Source organism: Galeopterus variegatus, unplaced genomic scaffold, assembly GCF_000696425.1.
Source record: "Galeopterus variegatus unplaced genomic scaffold, G_variegatus-3.0.2 Scaffold14, whole genome shotgun sequence".
Lineage (NCBI taxonomy): Eukaryota > Metazoa > Chordata > Mammalia > Dermoptera > Cynocephalidae > Galeopterus > Galeopterus variegatus.
This window is the reverse complement of record NW_007726125.1, coordinates 1083766-1105986: the sequence shown is the minus strand read 5'-3', so window position 1 is coordinate 1105986 and position 22221 is coordinate 1083766. Positions and strand designations below refer to the sequence as shown.

The window sequence follows — 22221 nt, the reverse complement described above, 5'->3', positions numbered from 1 at the left end:
TGAATTTTTTTTTTTTTTTTTTTTTTTTTTTTTTTCCTGGTCCGGCAACGGATCACAACCCTCAGTGTCGCCCCCGTACCGGACCGGGACCGGCAACGGGATCGCAGCCCTCGGTGTTGCTCACCCGCCTCGCTCAGCCAGTGAGCGGGAACCGGTCTGTATGTGGGATCCGAACCCTTGGCGGGAGCGCCGCCGCACTTCCCAAGCGGCGCACTATAGCAGTGCGCCACCGGGCTGGCCCAAGACTTGTGAATATTTTGAAGTATAGTTTTGTGAATTTCTGGGATGAACTCTTCAAGTGATTCAACTTATCAAACAGAGTCACCATGCGAAAGTCCCTCTGAGACGGGGTCCACCTCACAATCACAAAGCAGCTTCCTCCTTAGTTGAATGTGAGAGTGGCTCTTTGTTCCTTCAGGATCTCAAACCACTCATTCAAAGTCATCCGTGGCTATTTTCCAAAACCATTTATGTCAATTGTAGGAGAACACCTTTAGGAGCTTTCTTTACATCAGATTGCTCTTGTTTTGTCAAGAATAAGGGTACAGCAGTACAAGTTAATCATGGTTTCTGAGATACCAGGCACCGCACTGCTTGAGGATTGTGAATAGACAGTCAAAATTCCTCCATCTATGGTGGAAGTTCACCATTCACGAGTTCTCTTTGCTACTACATCGTCTAGCAGTTCTGTGTTCAACTGGGCCTGAACTTCCAGGCCTCTTCTAAAAGAAAAGTTGCCTGAGCAGTGTCTTTCTGATAGCTGTTATTTCCACTCCTGGTGAATTTAGGTGGACTGTTATTTTTTTCTGTTTAGCTATTTGGGTCTCTTGAGAACTGCAGCTGGTTTCCTCTGCACTTCCTTTTGTCTCGGTTTGCCTTTCTTTTTAACACTAGAAAATATCATTCTATATTCTTGTCCCTTAGAGGTGGACTATTCATAGGACTAATTCCTTTTCAAATTCCAGTTGCTTTCCTAGCTGCAAGGCCAGTGATAACACCATAAGGACGTGTCTTTCTAGGCATTACTCTCCCTCTGTGTCTTACCAAAACCAGCATTCTGTTGGATTCCCCACTGTACTCTTATCCTGAATTGCTGAGCACCACTTTGCTGGAGTCTTCTGTTTAGTCTTGGAAAATTCTCTTCTTTCTTTCCTTTCGATTCAATTTGATGATATCATATGAATTTTGCTGAGGTTTTCATTGCTGTGGGCTTTTGGCCATGACAATGGGGTCGCTGTGGCTCCCACCAACTGGGTACCAAAACAGTTCATGGCTGGAGATGTCACACTGAAACAGTGAGCAGGGAAGGTCAGAGAGGCCTGTCCCTCCTACTCACGCATGCAGACCAGCTGCACGGAGGGAGCATGTGCCAACTTTGTTCTGTTTCAAAGTTGTTTTACATATTTCGTTCCTTTGCCTCATAAAATTTTAGAACCAGGTTGTTGATTTCTACAAAAAAGCCTACCGAGATTTTAAATTGAGTTGCATTGAATCTGTAGATAGGTTGGGGAGAATTGACATCTTAATAATATGGAATCTTCCAATTCATGAAATTGGCACAGAAGCACAGATTTTGATTCAGTTAAGTTGTTTATAATCATTTGTTTACACACAATCCTCCTTTGATTTTTTTCTTTATTATAAATTTTTTAATTGACAAATAAAAATTATATATATTTATGGTATACAATATCTTTTTTTTTTTATGGGCCAACTCATATAATCCTCTCAACTCTATGAGATAGATTTTGTCACTAAATATACTTGATACTACCCTTTTTATTTTTATTTTTATTTTTTTTCTTAATTTTATTTTATCGATATACAATGAGGTTGATTATTGTGGCCCATTACCGAAACCCCCCTCCTTCCTCCCTCTCCCCACTCCCACCCAAAACTGTCCTTTCTGTTTGCTTGTCGTATCAACTTCAAGGAATTATAGTTGTTATGTCTTCTTCCCTATGTTATCTCTTCTGTTTCTGTGCCTGACTTGTTTCACTTAATATAATTCTCTCAAGGTCCATCCATGTTGTTGCAAATGGCAGTATTTCATTCGTTTTTATAGCTGAGTAGTATTCCATTGTGTGGATATACCACATTTTCCGTATCCACTCATCCGATGATGGACATTTGGGCTGATTCCAGCTCTTGGCTATTGTAAAGAGTGCTGCGATGAACATTGGTGTGGTATACAATATGTTTGTATACACACACAAACATTGTGGAATGACTGAATCAGCCTAATTAATATATAAATCACCTCACATTTTTATCTTTTTTTTTTTTTTAAGATGACCAGTAAGGGGATCTTAACCATTGACTTGGTGTTGTCAGCACAGCACTTTCCCAAGTGAGCCATGAACCAGCCCTGCATTTTTATTATTTTTTTCTGATGAGAATCTACTCTCTTAGCTATTTGTAACTATACAATATGTTGTTATTAACTATAGTCACCATGATGTACTATAGATCTCTTGATCTTGTTCCCATTGTCTACTACTTTTATGTTTGTAGATCACTTTGGAGTTTACTTGATCCTTACTACAACATTGGTTAGTAGGCATAGTACTATTTTAATATAGTTAAAGACCAATTTTCTGTCCCGGTGGAGGATCTAGAAGCACATGTTTTCCCTCTAACCCAGTGGGGGCCCTTATACAGAGAGCAGACTTATCAGAAGAGTAAACAGGCAAGCTCTTCAGGCTGCCTTCTGATAATCCTTAGCAAGGGGCAGGTCATCAGTCAAGGGATGGCTAGGGTTACAGCCCTTATACCTCCAGGCAGGGCCTGGCACATGTATGCTGAAGGCAGAGAGAAGGAAGTGGCCATCATCTTCTCTGAGGGCTGGGGCTATCTCTTCTGGTCAGGGAAGGGATAACCATTCCACTAGCATGTTATAATAGCTAGGGCACCTGTTGGCTGTGTGGTCTGATTGTCAGGCAGCCACAGAGAGAGGGACAGGTCTGTGTAGGGCTATCTGAGTATAGTTGTAGCTTTTTATAAACTTCATATAACCCACCTAGTTCTTGCAAATTATATCACTAAAAACTAATTGCACTTTTTACATCTCTGACCACCAGCTTTTAACAATATTGCGTCATCTTGTTTATAACTGAGTGTTTATAAGTTCTGGCTAATTTAGGGAACAGTCTGGTGGCCAAGAGAGAAAGCCATGTTGCAAGGTAGCAAAAGCTTGGATGGTCAGGTCCAGAAGGGTGATCTTCCTGAGGCCTACTACCAGTACGGAGCAGGTATCATGAGGCCCAGAGTACGTATGGCAAGTATGTAAGAGAACCAGGACTTAAAAATCAAGTCTTTGACTTCTAGTTCAATTTCACTGGCTTTCCTTTACTGCATTTCCTTTAAAAAAAAAAAAAAAAAGTTGGCAAAAGATGTGTCAGTAGTTAAATTGAAACAAACGAACAAACGGAAAGCATAAGTATTAATCTAATAGCTAGCATTTATTGAGTACACACTATATGCCAGACTGCCAGACACTGTTAAGCTCGCTACATAGATGATTCGGTCTTCACAAAATCCCTTTGGGGTTGGTATATGTATTTGGTAATTGTCATAGTATTATTTGGCTTTTATGTGATGAAATATAGCAACAAGTTGCAAAAACTAGTAAGTGAGGAGAATGTGGCAATAACACAGTTGTAGATTTTTAATTCACTATGATGACCCAATATTCAGAATAAAAATAATGGAGAGTAATTCTGTTAACAAATTAGAATTACTGTACACCAAATTTTATTCTCTACAATTTATTCTCTAAAAGGTAAAATACCTTTTTAGATATTCATAGACAGGTTTTAAAAACAACTTTTTTCTGATTATAAGTGAGACACTTGTATATTACAGGAAACAGGTAGCATCTTTGTTCACATTTTGGCTCTTTCTTTCAACAGTTTTGCAGTGATTATAAATATTTTTTTAAAAATCAGCATCATACTGCATGTATAGTTTTGTATCTTCCTTTTTTTCTGTCATGGAAATTTTCTCATATGTTTAAATGGTCTTCAGAAACATTATTTCTAGAGGCTACACTATATTCTATCATATGGATGTACCACAGTTTATTTAACTGCTCTCTTACTCTTCGATGTTTGGGTTGTTTTCACTACAGTTGACCCTCCATATTCATGGGTTCTGCATCCTTGGATTCAACCAACCATGGATGGAAAATATTTGGAAAAACAGAAACAATACAACAATAAAACATAATACAAAATTTTAAAATACAGTATAACAACTATTTACATAGCATTTACATTGTATTAGGTATTATAAGTAATCTAGAGATTATTAAAGTTTATAGGAAGACGTGCATAGGTTGTATGCAAACACTAGACTAGGAACTTGAGCATCCTCGGACTTTGGTATCTGCAGGGTGTCCTGGAAGCAACCCCTCAAGGATACCAAAAGACAACTGTATTTGTTCATAGTACTGTGTGTGTGTGTGTGTGTGTGTGTAAATTTAAATTCCCAGTAAATTTAAAAAGGAGAAATTGAATCTGAATATAATTGATAAAATTGTAATTAATAATTAAATTTAAATTAAAAAATCCAACCATTTGAAAAAAATTTTTAATTCTTTTAAAAAGCTATTAAATATATTATCAATGGCCAGTTAGAATATATAAAGGAGAAAAAAACATATTTACAATAGGTTAAAATATGTATATAATATAATATGTAATTACAGTAGCTTAAAATATATATGTTATATATATTTTAAGCTATTGTAAAAATTATATATTATATAAATATAAATATATTTATATGTATTTATATTTATTTGATATGTAAATATATGATATAAAATACAATTATATATTTATATAATATTTATATAAATATATATTTATATAAATGTTTTATATATAAATATATAACATTATATATAATTTATTTTATATATATATAAAAAACATTTGTTTTACTTACAAGAACTATGTGAACAAAATATAAAACATGAGAGAATGAACAAAATATAAAACATGAGAGACAATAAAGAGCTAGAAGATTGCCTTCAGTTTGAAAATCTGATGAAAACTATGGATCCCTCCTGAGAAAAATAGATACATATGTATACACATTCTCATTTACTTTTTTTTAAAAAAACTTTCTATTAGTGAAAATTTCAAACATGTTACACTCATTTTTGCATTTATTTTGATGCCTTGTTAAGAACTCTTGGCCTAGGATGATTTACATTTATAAGTTTGCAGTAAATATAAAAACATCATTTCCCTTATCTTCCTATACCTGGTTTTCTAAATCTGTAAAGTATATCTGAAGGACAGACAGAAAAGGAGTTATTTGAAATACCTCTGCCCTTGCCATTGACCCCATAATCTTCAAGCAGTCTTTGAAATCTCTTTTGTCCTAATGCAGAAAATTCAGTCCTGTATGCATATTTGCATGTCAGATCTTAAGATTTTTTTTTTTTTTTTTTAATTTCAAAGTAATATCATAAGTAGCATATAAGTACTACCAGGCATAATCTAGAACAACTTTGAAGCTAACCTCTGAGAGCTCCCCAGCCTCCTGTCCTCTTAACTTGAAGGCCTGGGAGTGGGGAAAGGGCAGAAACAGGTTTAAGGAAGGGATGAGCTCTGCCTGTCCCACAGCCCAGGAAACACTCCTAATACCAAGGAGCTGAATTCCAGGTAGGTGAGTTGCTTATGGAGTGAAATGAGAGACCAATTCTCATTGAATATTCTCAGATTGTGCAGGGCAGAATGATGAGCTGAACAAGGCACCCACCCATCCTGTACTTCCTCTTTCTGAAAGGAAGAGGTGAGGCTCCTTGATACCATCTGGACAGCTTTGGAGTTAAGTGATTAGACCCACTTCCCATTGAGTCTCCTTAGGCAAATCACAGAATTCTCTGAACCTCATCTATAAATCATGATACTGACAATTACTTGATAAGGTTGTTATAAAGATCTAATTAATGCAGAATAAATGCAGATCTTTGGAAACTGAAGTACTGAGTAGAAGTCATTAGTGCAATAACACAAATAGAGCTTAGGAGCAATTTTGAAGTAGCAAGTTTGTATTTATCATTTTCTATCTTTTTTCTGTATTCTTACCCGCATCACAAGGTCTGTGCTGTCCAGTACATTAGTCACTAGCCATATTTAAATTAACTAAGAGTAAATACAATTAAAAGTTCAGTTCCTTGGTTGCACAAGCCACATTTCAAGTGCTCAATAGCCACATGTGGCTGGTGGCTACAGTATTGGACAGCATTGCCCTGGCTGGCTGGCATTCTCATGCCACAGTCTAGTTCACAGTTTCAGCACTGGATTAAATCCTCACTTTCCCCTAAGAGCCAGAGCTTTAAGATGGTCTTTTCCTCCCTCCTTTCCTTCATCGGCCAGTCAGATTTCTATGTCTTGGCTAAAGTGCTTACTTGGGGCCGGCCCGGTGGCGCACTGGATAGTGCGCCGCTTGGGAAGCGCGGTGGCGCTCCCGCCCGGGGGTTCAGATCCCACATACAGACCGGTTCCCACTCACTGGCTGAGCGAGGCGCGGGAGCAACACCGAGGGTTGCAATCTCGTTGCCGGTCCCCGGTCCGGTATGGGGGCAACACTGAGGGTTGCGATCCGTTGCCGGACACGGAAAAAGACAAAAAAAATAAATAAATAAAGTGCTTACTTGAATGATGAGAAAAACACTCTGATTATATTTCATATCAAAAACTTTTAGCCTCCACATAACTACTCTGAGATACATACATTTCAAACGAAGAAGCCTGTGAAATCAAATCTTTAGTTGGTAGAATTTCATACTGTGAAAGGTGACAGTTACTCTGAAAGGCTGTATGGCAGGGCTCATCCTTAAATTTCAGCACACACACAAATTAAGTGGTCATCTCCTGCTCTCTCCCTTCTGTGATAGAGTTTACTTTTCTTTTTCACTCCTCATTAATTGATAAATAAATTCAGCAAATGTTTCTTGAGCACCTACTATGGTGGAAGGCTCTATGAGAGGCATAGGAGACATAGAAATGAATAAGTCGAGTTCTGGTCAAGATGGCAGAGTAGACGGTTCCTAGCGTCGTTCTCTCCGATGAATCAATCAATTTGCAGCTATTAAAAAGCAACAACAGGAGGCCTGAGAGCCACACTGGAACAGGCAGGCACCGCGGGACCCCCAGCCCAGGCCAGTCCCTGCTGCCCAGAGAGGCCTGAGAGCCACTGGGCCCACACGCCCTGAGTCAGCCACGCAGGAACAGGCAGGAGTCATGGGACATCCAGCCCAGGTCAGTCCTAACCACCTAGAGAGGCCTGAGAGCCACTGGGCCCACACACCCCAAGTCAGCCATGCAGGAACAGGCAGGAGTCACAGGACCTCCAGCCCAGGTCAGTCCCCACTGCCTAGAGAGGCCCGAGAGCTGCTGGGCCCACATGCCCTGAGTCAGCTGTGCCAGAAAAGGCAGGCACTGTGGGACCCGCAGCCCAGGCCAGTGTCTACCGCCCAGAGAGACTGGGAGCCAATGGGTCCACATACCCCAAGTCAGCCGTGCCAGAACAGGCAGGCACCACAGGACCCCCAGTCCAGGCCAGTGCACACTGCCCAGAGAGGTCTGAGACCTGCCAGGCCCATGCACCCCAAGTCAGCTGCGCCGGAACAGGCAGGCACCACAGGACCCCCAGCCCAGGCCAGTGCCTGATGCCCAGAGAGGTCTGAGAGCTGCCGGTCCCACACACCACAAGTCAGCCATGCCAGAACAGGCAGGCACCATGGTACTCCAGCCCAGGCTAGTTCCCACTGCCCAGAATTGGCAGTCCCTTCAGGATCCAGGCCAGACAGGGTGGAATGAGTGGACCATGATACCCCCTGCCACAATGGCTAAACACCAAAGGAAAGAGAACAGAAATATGTAAAATCAAGAAAGTACATCACCACCAAAGGAAAATAATAACTCTCAAGCTCTAGATCCTATAGAACAGGAAGTCCTTGAAATGACTGACAAGGAATTTAGAGCAACAATTCTAAGGAAACTAAATGAGATACAAGAAAACTCAGACAACACAGTGAAATGAGAAAAAATATACAGGATCTGATAGAAGAAAGGTACAAAGAAATCAATGCCCTGAAAAAGAATGTAGCAGAGTTTGTGGAGCTGAAGGATTTGTTCAATGAAATAACACAACAGAGAGTCTAACCAGTAGGCTAGAACAAGCAGAAGAGAGAATTTCTGACCTTGAAGACAGGCTGTTTGAACTAACACAGGGAGACCAGAAAAAAGAAAAAAAAAATTTTTAATTGGAGAAAATCTAAGAGGGATAACAGATAACTTTATGTGCTCAAGTATGTGAATCATGGGTATTCCAGAAGGGGAGGAAAAAGGAAATGGCATTGAAAATGTAATCAATGAAATAATAGCAGAAAACTTTCCAGGTATAGGGAAAGTCACAGATCTTCAGATTCAGGAGGCCCAAAGATCCCCAAACATATTTAACCCAAAAAGGTCCTCTCCAAGACATGTTATAGTCAAACTGGCAAAACTTAAAGACAGAGAGAATCTTAAAAGCTGCAAGAGAGAAGTGGCAAGTTACCTATAAGGGAGCCCCAATCAGACTAACTTCAGACTTTTCATCAGTAACCCTAAAAGCCAGAAAAGAATGGGATGATATATTCAAAATACTGAAGGACAAAAATTGCCAGCCAAGGATACTTTACCTAGCAAGGCTACCCTTCCAAAATGAAGGACAAATAGTATATTTCTCAGACAAGCAAAAACTGCAAGAGTTCACTACCACACGACCAGCCTTACAAGAAATTCTCAAGGAAGTACTGGGTTTGATACCTGCAAAACAGCCATCACTGCCATGAATACTCAAGAAAGAACAAAACCTACCAGTAAAACAAAAATGTTAACAATAAAGAGAAAAAATAGTTTATCTACCACCCCAAGAAACCAACAAATACAGAAGACAAACAGAAAATCAGAAAGAAAGGAACAAAAGATATTTAAGACATCTAAACAGAAATCAATAAAATGCTAGGAGTAAATTAACACCTTTCAATAATAACTCTAAATATAAAGGGATTAAATTCCCCACTCAAAAGACACAGACTGACTGAATGGATTAAAAAGATGGACCCAACAATATTCTGCCTTCAAGAGACTCAACTCACCTGTAAAGACACACATAGACTAAGAGTGAAAGAGTAGAAAAAGATATACCATGCAAATAGAAATGAAAAACGAGCTGGAGAAGCTATTCTTATATCAGATAAAATAGACTTTAAAGCAAAAACCATAAAAAGAAATAAAGAAGGCCACTATAAAATGATAAAAGGATCTAACCATCAAGAAGACATAACAATCATAGATATATATGCACCCAATGTCGGAGTAGCTAGATTTATAAAGCAAACACTATTAGATCTAAAGAATGAGATAGACACTAACACCATAATAGCAGGGGACCTGAACACCCCACTCTCAACATTGGACAGATCATCTAGGCAAAAAATCAGTAGAGAAACACAAAGTCTAAACAACACTTTAGACCACTTGGACTTGGCATATATCTACAGAACATTCCATCCAACAACCTCAGAATATTCATTCTTCTCATCAGCTCATGGAACATTCTCCAGGATAGACCACACATTAGCTCACAAAGCAAGTCTCAACAATGAAAGAAATTGGAATTATTCCATGTATTATTTCAGATCACAATCGATTAAAATTAGAAATCAATAACAAACAAAACTGGAAACTGTACAAACACATGGAAATTAAACAACGTTCTACTTAATGACATATGGGTCCAAGAAGAAATTAAACAGGAAGTCAAAAATTTCTTGAAACTAATGAAAAAAATGACACATCATACCAATACCTGTGGGATACTGCAAAAGCAGTACTAAAGGGGAAATCTATCACATTAAATGCTTACTTCAGAAGAATGGAAAGATGGCAAATAAACAACCTAACACTTCACCTTAAAAAACTAGAAAAACAAGAACAATCCAAACCCAAAGTTAGTAGGCAGAAAGAAATCATTAAGATCAGAGCAGAACTAAATGAAATAGAAACCTGAAAAATGATACAAAAGATCAATGAAACAAAAAGTTGGTTTTTTGAAAAGATAAATGAAATTGACAAATCTTTAGAAAAGTTAACTAAGAAAAGAAGAGAGAAGACCCAAGTAACAAAAATTAGAAATGAAAAAGGTGGTATTACAACTGATACCTCAGAAATACAAGAAATCATTAGAGACTACTATAAACAACTATATGCCAACAAATTTGAAAATCTGGAGGAAATGGATAAATTTCTGGACACATAAAAACTACCAAAACTGAGCCAAGAAGATATAGAAAATCCAAACAGACCAATAACCATAAAAGAGATTGAAGCTGTTATTAGAAGGCTCCCTACAAAGAAAAGCCCAGGACCAGAGGTTCACTGCAGAGTTCTACCAAACCTTCAAAGAGGAACTGATACCAATTCTCTACAAGCTATTCTAAAAGATTGAAACAGAGGCCATTCTCCCAAACTCATTCTATGAGGCAAACATCACCCTTATAAAGAAACCATGAGAGTTCTATCAGATCTTCAAAGAGGAATTGATACCAGTTCTCTACAAACTGTTCCAAAAGATTGAAACAGAGGCCATTCTCCCAAACTCACTCTATGAGGCAAATATCACCCTGATTCCAAAACCAGACAAAGATATATCAAAAATAGAAAACTACAGGCTAATATCCTTGATGAATATAGATGCAAAAATCCTCAATAAAATACTAGCTTACAGAATACAGCAACACATACACAAAATTATACACCATGATCAAGTGGGATTCATCCCAGGGATGCTAGATTGGTTCAACATATGCAAATCAATAAATGTGATACACCACATCAATAAAAGCAAAGACAAAAACCATATGATCATCTCTATAGATGCTGAAAAAGCATTTGACAAAATTCAACATTCGTTCATGACAAAGACTCTCTACAAGTTAGGTATAGATGGAAAGTATCTTAACACAATTAAAGCCATATATGATAAGCTCACTGCCAATATCATCCTGAATGGATGATATTAAGTACAGGAACTAGACAAGGATGCCCACTCTCACCACTCCTATTCAACATAGTGTTGGAAGTACTAGCCAGAGCAATCAGAGAAGAGAAGGAAAAAAAGGGCATCCAGATTGGAAAAGATGAAGTCAAACTGTCCCTGTTTGCGGATGATATGGTCCTATATATTGAAAAGACTAAAGCCTCTACAAAAAAACTCTTAGAGTTGATAAATTATTTCAGCAAAGTTGCAGGATATAAAATCAACACACAAAAATCAGTAGCATTTCTATACTTCAACAGTGAACAAGCAGAAAAAGAAATCAAGAAAGCTAGCCCATTTACAATAGCCACCAAAAAAATAAAATACTTAGGAATAAAGTTAACCAAGGTTGTGAAAAATCTCTACGAAGAGAACTGCTAACCACTGTTGAAGACACAAGAAAATGGAAAGATATTGCATGCTCTTAGATCAGAAGAATTAACATTGTGAAAATGTCCATATTACCCAAAGTGATCTACAGATTCAATGCAATCCCCATCAAAATTCCAATGACAATTTTCTCAGAAATGGAAAAAACTATCCAGACATTTATATGGAATAGCAACAGACCATGCATAACCAAAGTAATTCTGAGCAAAAACAATAAAGCTGAAGGCATAACACTACCTGACTTTAAACTATAGTACAAAGCTATAATAACCAAAACAGCATGGTACTGGCATAAAAACAGACACATGGATCAATGGAATAGAAAAGAGAACCCAGAAATCAACCCATACACTAAAAGCCATCTGATCTTTGACAAAGGTACCAAGTCTACACACTGGGGAAGAGACTGCCTTTCAGCAAATAGTGCTGGGGAAACTGGATATTCATATGTAGGAGAAAGAAACTAGACCTGTACCTCTCACCATATACCAAAATCAACTCAAAATGGTTTGAAGAATTAAATATATATCTTGAAACAATAAAACTCCTACCCACACACCTACAGCCATCTGATCTTTGACAAAGTCACCAAGTCTACACACTGGGGAAGTGACTGTCTCTTCAGCAAATGGTGCTGGGAAAACTGGATATTCATATATAGGAGAATGAAACTAGACCTGTACCTCTCACCATATATCAAAATCAACTCAAAATTGATTAAAGAATATTCATCCTGAAACAATAAAACTCCTTAAAGAAAACATAGGGGAAACACTCCAGGAAGTAGAAGTGGGTACAGACTTCACGAATATGACCGCAAAAGCACAGGCAACTAAAGGAAAAATAAACAAATGGGATTATATCAAACTAAAAAGCTTGTTCACAGCAAAAGAAACAATCAACAGAGTGAAAAGACAACCAACAGAGTGGGAGAAAATATTTGCAAAATATACATCTGACAAAGGATTAATATCCAGAATATACAAGGAACTCAAACAACTTTACAGCAAAAATACAAATAACCCAATTAAAAATTGGGCAAAGGAGCTGAATAGGCATTTTTCAAAGGATAATATACGAATGGCCAACAGACACATGAAAAAATGCTCAACATCACTCAGCATTCAGGAAATGCAAATCAAAACCACTTTGAGATACCATCTCACTCCAGTCAGGATGGCTAATATCCAAAAGACTGAGAATGATAAATGCTGGCGTGGTTGCGGAGAAAAAGGAACTCTCATACACTGTTGGTGGGACTGCAATATGGTGCTGCCTTTATGGAAAATGGTGTGGAGGTTCCTCAAACAATTACAGATAGATCTACCATATGACCCAGTTATTACACTGCTGGGAATATACCCAGAGGAATGGAAATCATCATGCCGAAGAGAGACCTGTACTCCAGTGTTTATTGCAGCACTCTTTACAATAGCCAAGAGTTGGAACCAGCCCAAAAGTCCATCATCAGATGAGTGGATAAGGAAACTGGTATATGTACACAATGGAATTCTACTCTGCTATAAAAAAGAATGAAATACTACCATTCATAGCAACATGGATGGACTTAGAGAAAATTATATTAATTGAAACAAGTCAGGCACAGAAAGAGATGTACCACATGTTCTCACTTATTTGTGGGAGCTAAAAATAAATAAACACACAAACGGGGGCGGGGGGAAGAAGATACAACAATCCCAGCAATTCCTTGAACTTGTTAAGACAAGTGAACACATATGATGTAGTGGCGGGGGGGGAGAGGGAGGGGGGAAAGAGGAATGGGTAAAGGGTCATGAAAATCAACTACTATGTATATTGAGAAGTTAACATTTTTTTAAAAATTGAAAAAAAAAAAAGAAATGAATAAGTTGGCCCCTTCACAGAAGAAGATTGGAACCCAGTTAGTCCTCATTTAATACCACGAGCTTTGTGTCCAGCATCAGAGGCCTGGTCAGCTTGCATCCAGCTACTGCCCGTCACTGTAGAAGGACTACTATGCTTTAAGCCACAAACGACCTTGGAATCTTGGAGACAATCCCAAAATGGTTCTGTCTTGAGTCACAGATCAGAGAGTCTCCACAAAGACCTCGAAGTGGCTTCTAGTGCCATCTTATGGTCTTCCAGAAATTCTATCTGTATCTCTACAGTCAGCTCCCAGCTCCTCCTGTTTCCTGACCATCTCTTGTCCAATTCTTTTGTCTCCTGGAGTTTTGTCAGCACCACGCTCAGCCAGTGAGCGAACCGGCCATCCCTATATGGGATCCGAACCCGGGGCCTTGGTGTTATCAGCACCGCACTCTCCCGAGTGAGCCACGGGCCGGCCCTCTCCTGGAGTTTTGTCAGCACCACGCTCAGCCAGTGAGCGAACCGGCCATCCCTATATGGGATCCGAACCCGGGGCCTTGGTGTTATCAGCACCGCACTCTCCCGAGTGAGCCACGGGCCGGCCCTCTCCTGGAGTTTTGGCAGTGACTTTCCCTAAGCTGCTTCTCTGGGTACTGCATGATGAAGGGTATGGATTTGTGTGTCAGACGTACCTGGGTTTGAGTCCTGGCTCCACCAATCTTTTGATCTATGATTTTGGGTATTTTCTCAGCCTCTTTTAAGCCTGTCTGTCTGTTCGTTTGTTTGTTTGTTTGGTACGTAAAATAGGGATGATACTAATAATTGTCCATAGGATAAACTGAGATAATGAGAGGCACAGAGGCATTGACCAAGGGATTTGGGAGCTGGAGTGTGTTAAGGGAGCTAGGGTATAAACATAACTGATGCTTTCCCTAGTCACCGAGTTCTGTTTATGTATGTTCATTCGTCATAGTTTGTGGCTTTTGTGGCATAGTCATCTGCTCAGAACTTAAAGTGAGAGGGAATTTTTTTCCCAAGGTCATAAACCATAGCCAGCCCCACTCTTGGGTACAGCATGCTCTCTGCCATCCCTAAAACAATACTCTTTTGTCCAAATACTATTAGATATGATAAGATAGGGCAGTGACCTTGGGTTTCTGCATGAGGTTTAGAAGACTATTACAAATTATTTTAGCATGAATTATTTCCAGGAAAGATTTTCACTCATTACTAATATCATCTATCTATTTTATGTTATGTCTTTTTTTTTTCCAGAGAATATCATTTTTCTGACCTTGTCTCTAAGTTCTGTTCGAGAATCCATACCTCCTAAACTACATGCACTTTGCAACTGTGATTTTTTTTACTGTCTGTGTGTTTGATTTACTTGCTCCTTTTCCTTTGATTTTGACTTCCAGCAGCATGTTCTTCTCTTCTGCCTAAGGAAATAGTGAGAAGCACAGAAAGTTAGGGGGTTACTTTATAGTTTTGGAATGTGCATTTGTCCCAAAATAGGAACTGTAACCAAGAATATGGTTGTTGTATTTTAATACATATTTGAATAGTACTTTTTTCCCTTCCTTTTTATCTAACCATATGTGTAGAATAGAAGACTTAGAGAATGAAAGAGAAAAGTAGACAACTCACGAATCTCTAGCAGTCTGGAATAAAGTCTTTGTTTGTAATTAAGGATGGGGCAAGGAAACGTTGGCCCCACACACCTTATTAGGAACATCTGTATCCATGAGAACTTGAGCAAGAGAGCTGGAATATTGCCATTTTCATTCTGCCTTCCACGTGCTCCCAGTTGTTTGTGTGGTGAAGGCTCAGGCATAACATGGATGCTTGAGGTCTCTAAAACATCACCAAGACAGTGCTTTAAAAGACTGAGTTGTATTTCATTAATTTAAAATTTTTAAGCCAGAAAAGTTGAGGAACCTTCTCTGAGAAGGATGAAACCATTGGATGATCTATTTGAAAAGAAAAACCATAAGTACTAAAGTGACAACATACATTTTGCCTTAAAAACTTTAGGTCAGTGCAGAGTCTACCTAATATGATGGGAAAAGGGATAATATGTGCAAAGTGCTGAGCACAGTGCCTTGTACAGTAAGTTGTTATTGCATTGTTGTTGTTACCGTGCAGCTCTCAACCAAGGAGTTGCACACACCAGAGTGTTGTACTCTGTTGTGAGTTGTGCCACAAGTAACAAAGTTCTAATGCTTGAGAATTATTTTTTTTTTTAAGTTACAGCTAAATCAGGGTTATCCCCACCGTAATATTATTGCTGTTCACTTCCATTTGAGAAGTGGGAGAGCGCCTGGAGAAGACAGCCCTGTGCTCCAAGAATTGGCCACACCTTGACTACACCTGTTGGGACACAGGTCCTGCATGTGAAAGGCAAGTGTGTTGTGTTGGGGCAGAAAACAAGTTTGAAAATTGCTGGCCTTGGGCTGCTTTTGTTTCTGCCACAGAAAGTACCACTCACTCTTTCATGTTCATGCTCTTCCACATGGCAAACATTTTCCTACTTATTTGCCAGAACAAAGTGCCATAATCCCCCAAAGCCCAACTATTCTTATCTTGTCCAAACACATATAGATGCCAGGAAAATACTTATTTTGATTATTAAAGCCACTTTTCTATTACATTAAACAGTTACTGTAACTTGTTCTGAATTTATTAATATTTGTTGAGTGCCTGTTATGAGTAATACATTATTGGATTTATGAAGATAATTCAGAGAGTGTTCATTTAAGAAGCTTATAATCAGGTATGATAGACTGGATGTGTACACAATAACTGTAGTACAAAAACATTGTACTGTTTTTCTTTTTTTAGCTTCTATTTTTAAACTTTTACATTCAGGAAAAATAATACATTGCATTTGTTTATAGCTTGGTCCTTAATTCTTTGTTTTTCATTATAAAAGTAATACATGCTCATTGTATAAAATTTGGAAAATATGTAAAAAATTAAAAAGGAAAAGAAAAAATTAGCTGTATTTTATCAACTAGAAATTATCACTTTAATGTTTTAGTATTTTTCATATGTCTTTTATGTAGGCGATATCCTGTTTTTTTCCTATTTTAGCTATTATGTAATAATTATTTTGGTATGTCATTAAAATACTTTATAATTTTAATAGCTAAATAATATTTCACCATACATGACATAATTTACAACTACTTCCCAAATGTTGGACATTTTGGTTGATTCTGATTTTTCTTTATTATAAAAAATATAGTAATAAACACTTTTATGTACGTCATCTATATTTCTGATCATAGATTTCCACAAACAGAATAACTCAGTCAAAGGATAGAAATATTTGCAAGATTATTAATACATGTGGTTTTGTTGCTTTTTGGCAACGATATTTAGTTGAACAAAATTTCTGACACTTACTGATTTGGATATTTATTATATTAACTACAGGATTTCCTTAGCCTTTTCACATCTAACATTCCAAGTATGTGTTAACTATTCAAGAATGACTCCAAAGTTCATGACATAAAGTAGTTTGCAGATTTACCAAAGCACAGATTTAATCACATGGGCCTAGAGGCTGGTGAGTGACCAAGATTGCCTAGCAAATATGTTATTGGGGCTTCATGGTTCTCTATGCAGTACCTCTCAGATATTGATTTAAAAATAGTTTTTTTGAATATAGAGAGCTTTTGTGAAAATCAAAAAGGCCATAATTTGTGGCATAATGCACAGAAAATATATGAATGTTATAATAATGAACACGCTGGTATTGATTTGATCATCACATATTGTACACAAATACTGATAGTCAACTCTGTATACCATAAGTATGTATAATCAATTATGTTTCAATTAAAAGAGAAATTAAAAAAAAAAAAAGAAAATCTATGACTACCAGAGAAATGTGACTCAAGAAAAAACCAGGAGTTTATATGGATATCTCCATATTAAAATCAAAGTTTTGCAAAGGTTGAGTACTTTCTAATTGCTTGATAGTGTGTTTAACCTGTCATTTCCAGAAAATAAATCCAATTTCATTTTTAGTGCCAACTGAAAGAATCATTCTCTTTATAACAAATCATGAAATGGTTATATATATCTTTATGATAAAATATGAAAAATAAATACATTAGCGAACTTATTAGACAGTGAGTTGTTACAGATGTTTTCCCCTTACTTGCTTTAATTTTAAAAGAATTTCTCTGTATTTTGGTAGGAATGTCATATATTGTAGCCAGGAAAGAACGTGTGTGGAAAGCAATTTAATCAGTGTCTGGGAGCATGAGAACAAACTTAGCAAAAGAGACGTTGCTTAGACCAATCACAAGTTTACCTTAGTATCTCTGCTTAACCTTGCACTTCTCGGTAGAACCACCCACCACACCAGCCCCCAATATCACAGTCTAAGAGCAACTTTGGCCTCACCCACTTCTTTGGACTGCTCCTCTTGAGGTTGCTTTCTCTCCTTTTGCTGACAGGGAGATGGTGGTAGCTACAGTTGCCTCCCATCTAGTCCCCAGAATGTTTCTTGCTTTTATTTCACAGTCTCCTGGCAGACTAGCACCCCAACCCTTCCTATCCCAGGACCTGCCTCTCCCCTAATCTCCCTGAAGGTCTCAGACATACAAAATGGTACCCCTCTTGGAGGGCCTTATACTTCTGTCTGGACCTTTCATATACTGATCTGGTAAAGGCATAGAATCATTCTGTATCATCGCCTTGATGATACATATAGCTGTGGGTGCAGATGGAGTCAGGTATATTTGGTTTCTGGCTTCTGTTGTAGCCTCCTTATCCAGGCTTCTGGGGACATTTGACCCTTGGCTAGCCAGCCTCTTGTCTGTCTCTAGGACCCAGCGTGATCTGAGGCAGAGGGCCTGAGGCTGCCTCACACACTGTAATTTGGCTTCAAGTCACCATTGTTGGCCTTGTGCCTCAGCTCTGATAACTGGACTCTTGTCTGGTTCCTGGGTGCCAGAATCCCATGGTAACCTGCCTTGTTTCCCTGTCCCTTGTTTTTATCAGCCTCCCTCCCGGGGACTGAAGTTCTGCCCTGAAACACAGTGACCGGTGCACTTTTTTGATGTCAACCACCGGACTTGCCTTTCCGATTGGATTCTGAAGTACCCTGAGTTTCTCATTGTTCTGCAGTGCGGGCAGCCGGGAAGCCTCTGTTCTGGACACTTATCCCAGGAAATGGCAACTCCGTTCTTCTAGTTCCTCAGGCCAAAACCCTGGAGTCATCCTTAGTCATCCTTAACTCCTCCCGTTCTCTTACACCCCACATCTGAGCAAATTCTTGGTTCTACTTTAAAAATATGTCCAGAATTTGATGACTGTTCTGACCCACTATCATCTCTTCCCTGGATTCCTGAAGAAGCCTCCTGACTGGACTCCTGGCCAAAGAGTCCTGTCTCCTTTCTGTGTACACTCAACACTGCCATCTGAGTGATCCATTTAAGACACGAGCCAGATTACATCCCAGAACCTCTCAGAATCCTCTAAGGACTTCTCATTTCTCTCAGTGTAAAGCCAGAGCACAAAGTGCAGACAGTGTCCCGTGAGGCCCCCATCACCGCTCTGCTCTTATCTACTGTCCAGCTCCCTTCCTAGCTCCACTCCAGCCACACTGGTCTTTTTCTCTGTTCCTTGAACCCTACCTAAGATTTGTCTGCCAGGAATGCTCTTCCTACAGATATCTGAATGGCTTACTTCCTCACCTCTCTTAGCTTAGCTTTATCTTCTTTTTTTCTTAAGTTTTTTTTTTTTTGGCAGCTGGCTGGTCAGGGGATCCGAACCCTGGACCTTGGTGTTACCAGAACCATGCTCTAACCAAGTGAGCTGTTCAGACAACCCCATCCCTTAGCTCTTTATTCGGATGTCACTCAGCAGTGAGGCCTTCCCTCTCTAAAATTGCAATCCCCTCCACCTTCCTTCTTGCTTTATTTTCCTCCTTAGCACTAATCACTATCCAACATACTAGATATCTTTATTTATTTATCTTTTTATATTATCTCCTGTATTAGAACATAAGCTCCATGAGGGTAAAGGTTCTTTGGTTCACTTCTGTATTTCCAAAGTTTAGAACAGTACCTGGCCAGGATATGATTTCAATAAATATTTGTTGAATGAATGAATCCCATAGTTGAATATTTGCCCATGTGACAGCACTGTTCTAAGCTTTTTATGTATTATCTCATCAGAGTCTCACAATAACCTTGTATGATGGTACTTTTGTGATCCCCATTTTATAGATGAGAAAACTGAGTCTAATTAGAGAGGTTAAGTGACTTGCCCAAGAAGATTTGAGCCACCACACAAATATTTAAGTAGGGCAGCATGTTAGAATGAACATAGACTTCATTGTTAGACAGATCTGCATTCAAGTCCCAGCTCTGTCAATTATTGGTTGAGTTAAAACTTCTCCAAGTTTAATTTCCTCAATTATAAACTATCGATAATGATTATACCTCTCAGGTTATTGGAAAGATTACATGAGATCATGGGTATGTTATTTTCATATGTATTTTCCTGATTACTGGTGAGGTTGAACTTTTTTTCATATATTTATTAGCCATTCAGATTTCCCCTTCTGGAAATTTTCTGTTCATAACCTTTGCTCAGTTTTCTTTTTTTTTTTTTTCTTTCCAAGCTGTAGGAGTTCTTTGAATATCAGAGATACATGTTGTCTTATGTGATACAAATAGTTTTCTTTACACTATCATTTGTCTTTTGATGATGTTTTTGGAGTCTTCTCTTATTCATGTAGTTAGAGGTACAGTGTTAGTGATTGATCAGGTCAATGAGAATACAGATTTATTCACTGAGCAAAAACTTACTGAGGGCTACAACTCTGTGGGATGTGCATTCGGTTAGGACAGCCCTTTATGTCACTGATGGTGGTTTTCACCTTTGGTTTTAGCAGATTCTTGAAAGAGAATGTGTTTTCTCAGAGCCAAGTAGGCCCAAACATTTCCCAGATTTTGGCCACATAACCAGAACTTTCAAAAGAGTTCTCGAATTTATGGGCACGGTTCCAAGTTTTGCTTTCAGCCTACTGCAGCCTCTGTCAATGGCAGCTTGAATAGAGCAGATGATGAATACTTCAGACACCCCCTGTGGGGCGAACTCCAAAGGCAGCCTCAGAAACTAGATGCATACTTCATATGGCCAAAACCTGCAGGCTCTTCTGAAATCGTGTGACTTCCTCTCAGGCCACCAGCCCTGCAAATCCTCAAAAGTCTGGGTATTGTAGCCATGGGGAATGAGTGCAGCACCCAGATGCTGCCTGCCTGAGTGACAGGTCCCGTTGGATTCTGAACAATAACAGGTCCTTGAATGAATTGCCGGTGCTCCTGTTCTTACCCTTGAGGTTCAGGTTTAGTTTGTGAATATGTCTCACATGAGAATTATCTTGTAAACCACTTGGAGGCTCAACAAAACACATCTCTCAGATACCTCAAATACCACACAAGTCCTTTTCTGGATAAAGCAGTTTCAGTAAATCTCTTCCATAAGTCTCTATGACCTGCTATCCAATGCATCAGAATAAACACAATTTTCATGCTCTGCTTAGCAAGGTGGTTAAGAGTGCAGTCCCTGGAGTTGGACTGTGGGGATCTGATTACCAGGTTCATCGCTGTCTGGCATTGGGACCTTAGACAAGATCCTTTGCCTCAGCTCACTCATCTGTAAGATGTGGCTGTTAATAGCACCTTAGATAAAGTTGTGAGGATTAAATTAGTTAATGCATGTACATTCTTAGAATAATGCCCAACACATAGTTATTGCTTAATAAATGTTGCAAAGTTGCTGGTACAAACTCCTGTTGAGTGAAACACCAGAGGCTGGGCATACCAGCTTTCAAATTTGACTTCAGTAACTTGTTGGTATCATTTCCCGCCTCTTTTATTGCTGGTACCCTATCAAGATCTAGAGAACTAAGCTTTTGCTGTTTATATAAAGCTTCTTAAATTCCATACATGCTATTTACATCCTACTAATTCCTCACTGACTGGATTAGAACATTTTTGTTGAAGTCTTACTTCGCCTGTCCTGAGGTCAGCTGAGGCTGTATGTTGATGTGCTGACTCAGTGCTGCTTCCAGAAGAGGCAAAAAGAGTACCCAGAGTGAAGATAACCTGGGCAGTGGCAGAGCTAGGACCAGGACAGAAGCTGCGTCTCCACATTCCCTTCAATTTTGATACCCTGTTAAATTCAAGTCATATTAATATGAAGCAATCCTCATTCCTCTCTCCCTGAGTCCAGCCTCTGACTGCCAAGTTATAAAAGAGGCACCACATTTAAAGTGGTGATTTTCTCTAACTAAACTTTTAAGTCTCCACATGTTTTGGCAGTAGAACCAGCCAAAGTTTTGTTCCAGTTCTCTAAAAAATTTCACAATAGTCAAGAGTTAGAATTGGTCCCTATGTTATGAAACAGCCAGTTTTTATACTTTAAACTTTAAAATGAAGCTCTAGTTGTTTATTATTACTTTGGATGTTTTCCAAGAGGCAGAATAACATCTGTGGAAGATTCTACACGGGGCTTGATGCCAGACACTGTTGTTATTTGCCTGTTCAAAGACAATAATCTGTGCTTCAAGGAACTGCCTGGGTGTAGAATTGGCTGCCTTGACAACAAGTAACTAATGTCTAGCTCTTTTCTCTCTCTGGGATGTGACTTCAGAAAGCTCTCCCTCGCCCACCTGCCCCCCCCCATTTTCTCCTGTAACCTCTTTGGAGGCAGTCACCATGGTAACCACCTTCTTTTCTGCTAGTTTTCTCGAGTGCAAGGGAAGAGACTTCTCACAGACACTGGACAGGAGTTTCACAGTGGCGAGGAGAAGAGCACAGTTACTAAGTACCTGAGCTGTGCTTTGCATACCCCTAT

At 38.9% G+C, this 22221-nt stretch overlaps 1 protein-coding gene and 1 pseudogene across 1 annotated transcript in view; one reads left to right on the top strand and one right to left on the bottom strand.

Moving 5' to 3' along the window:
- The window catches only part of LOC103585015, a 1827-nt pseudogene extending 556 nt beyond the window's left edge, over positions 1 to 1271 (bottom strand).
- CRTC3 (CREB regulated transcription coactivator 3) overlaps positions 1 to 22221 on the top strand; it is a 103783-nt gene that overhangs the window by 10233 nt on the left and 71329 nt on the right. The window lies entirely within an intron of this gene.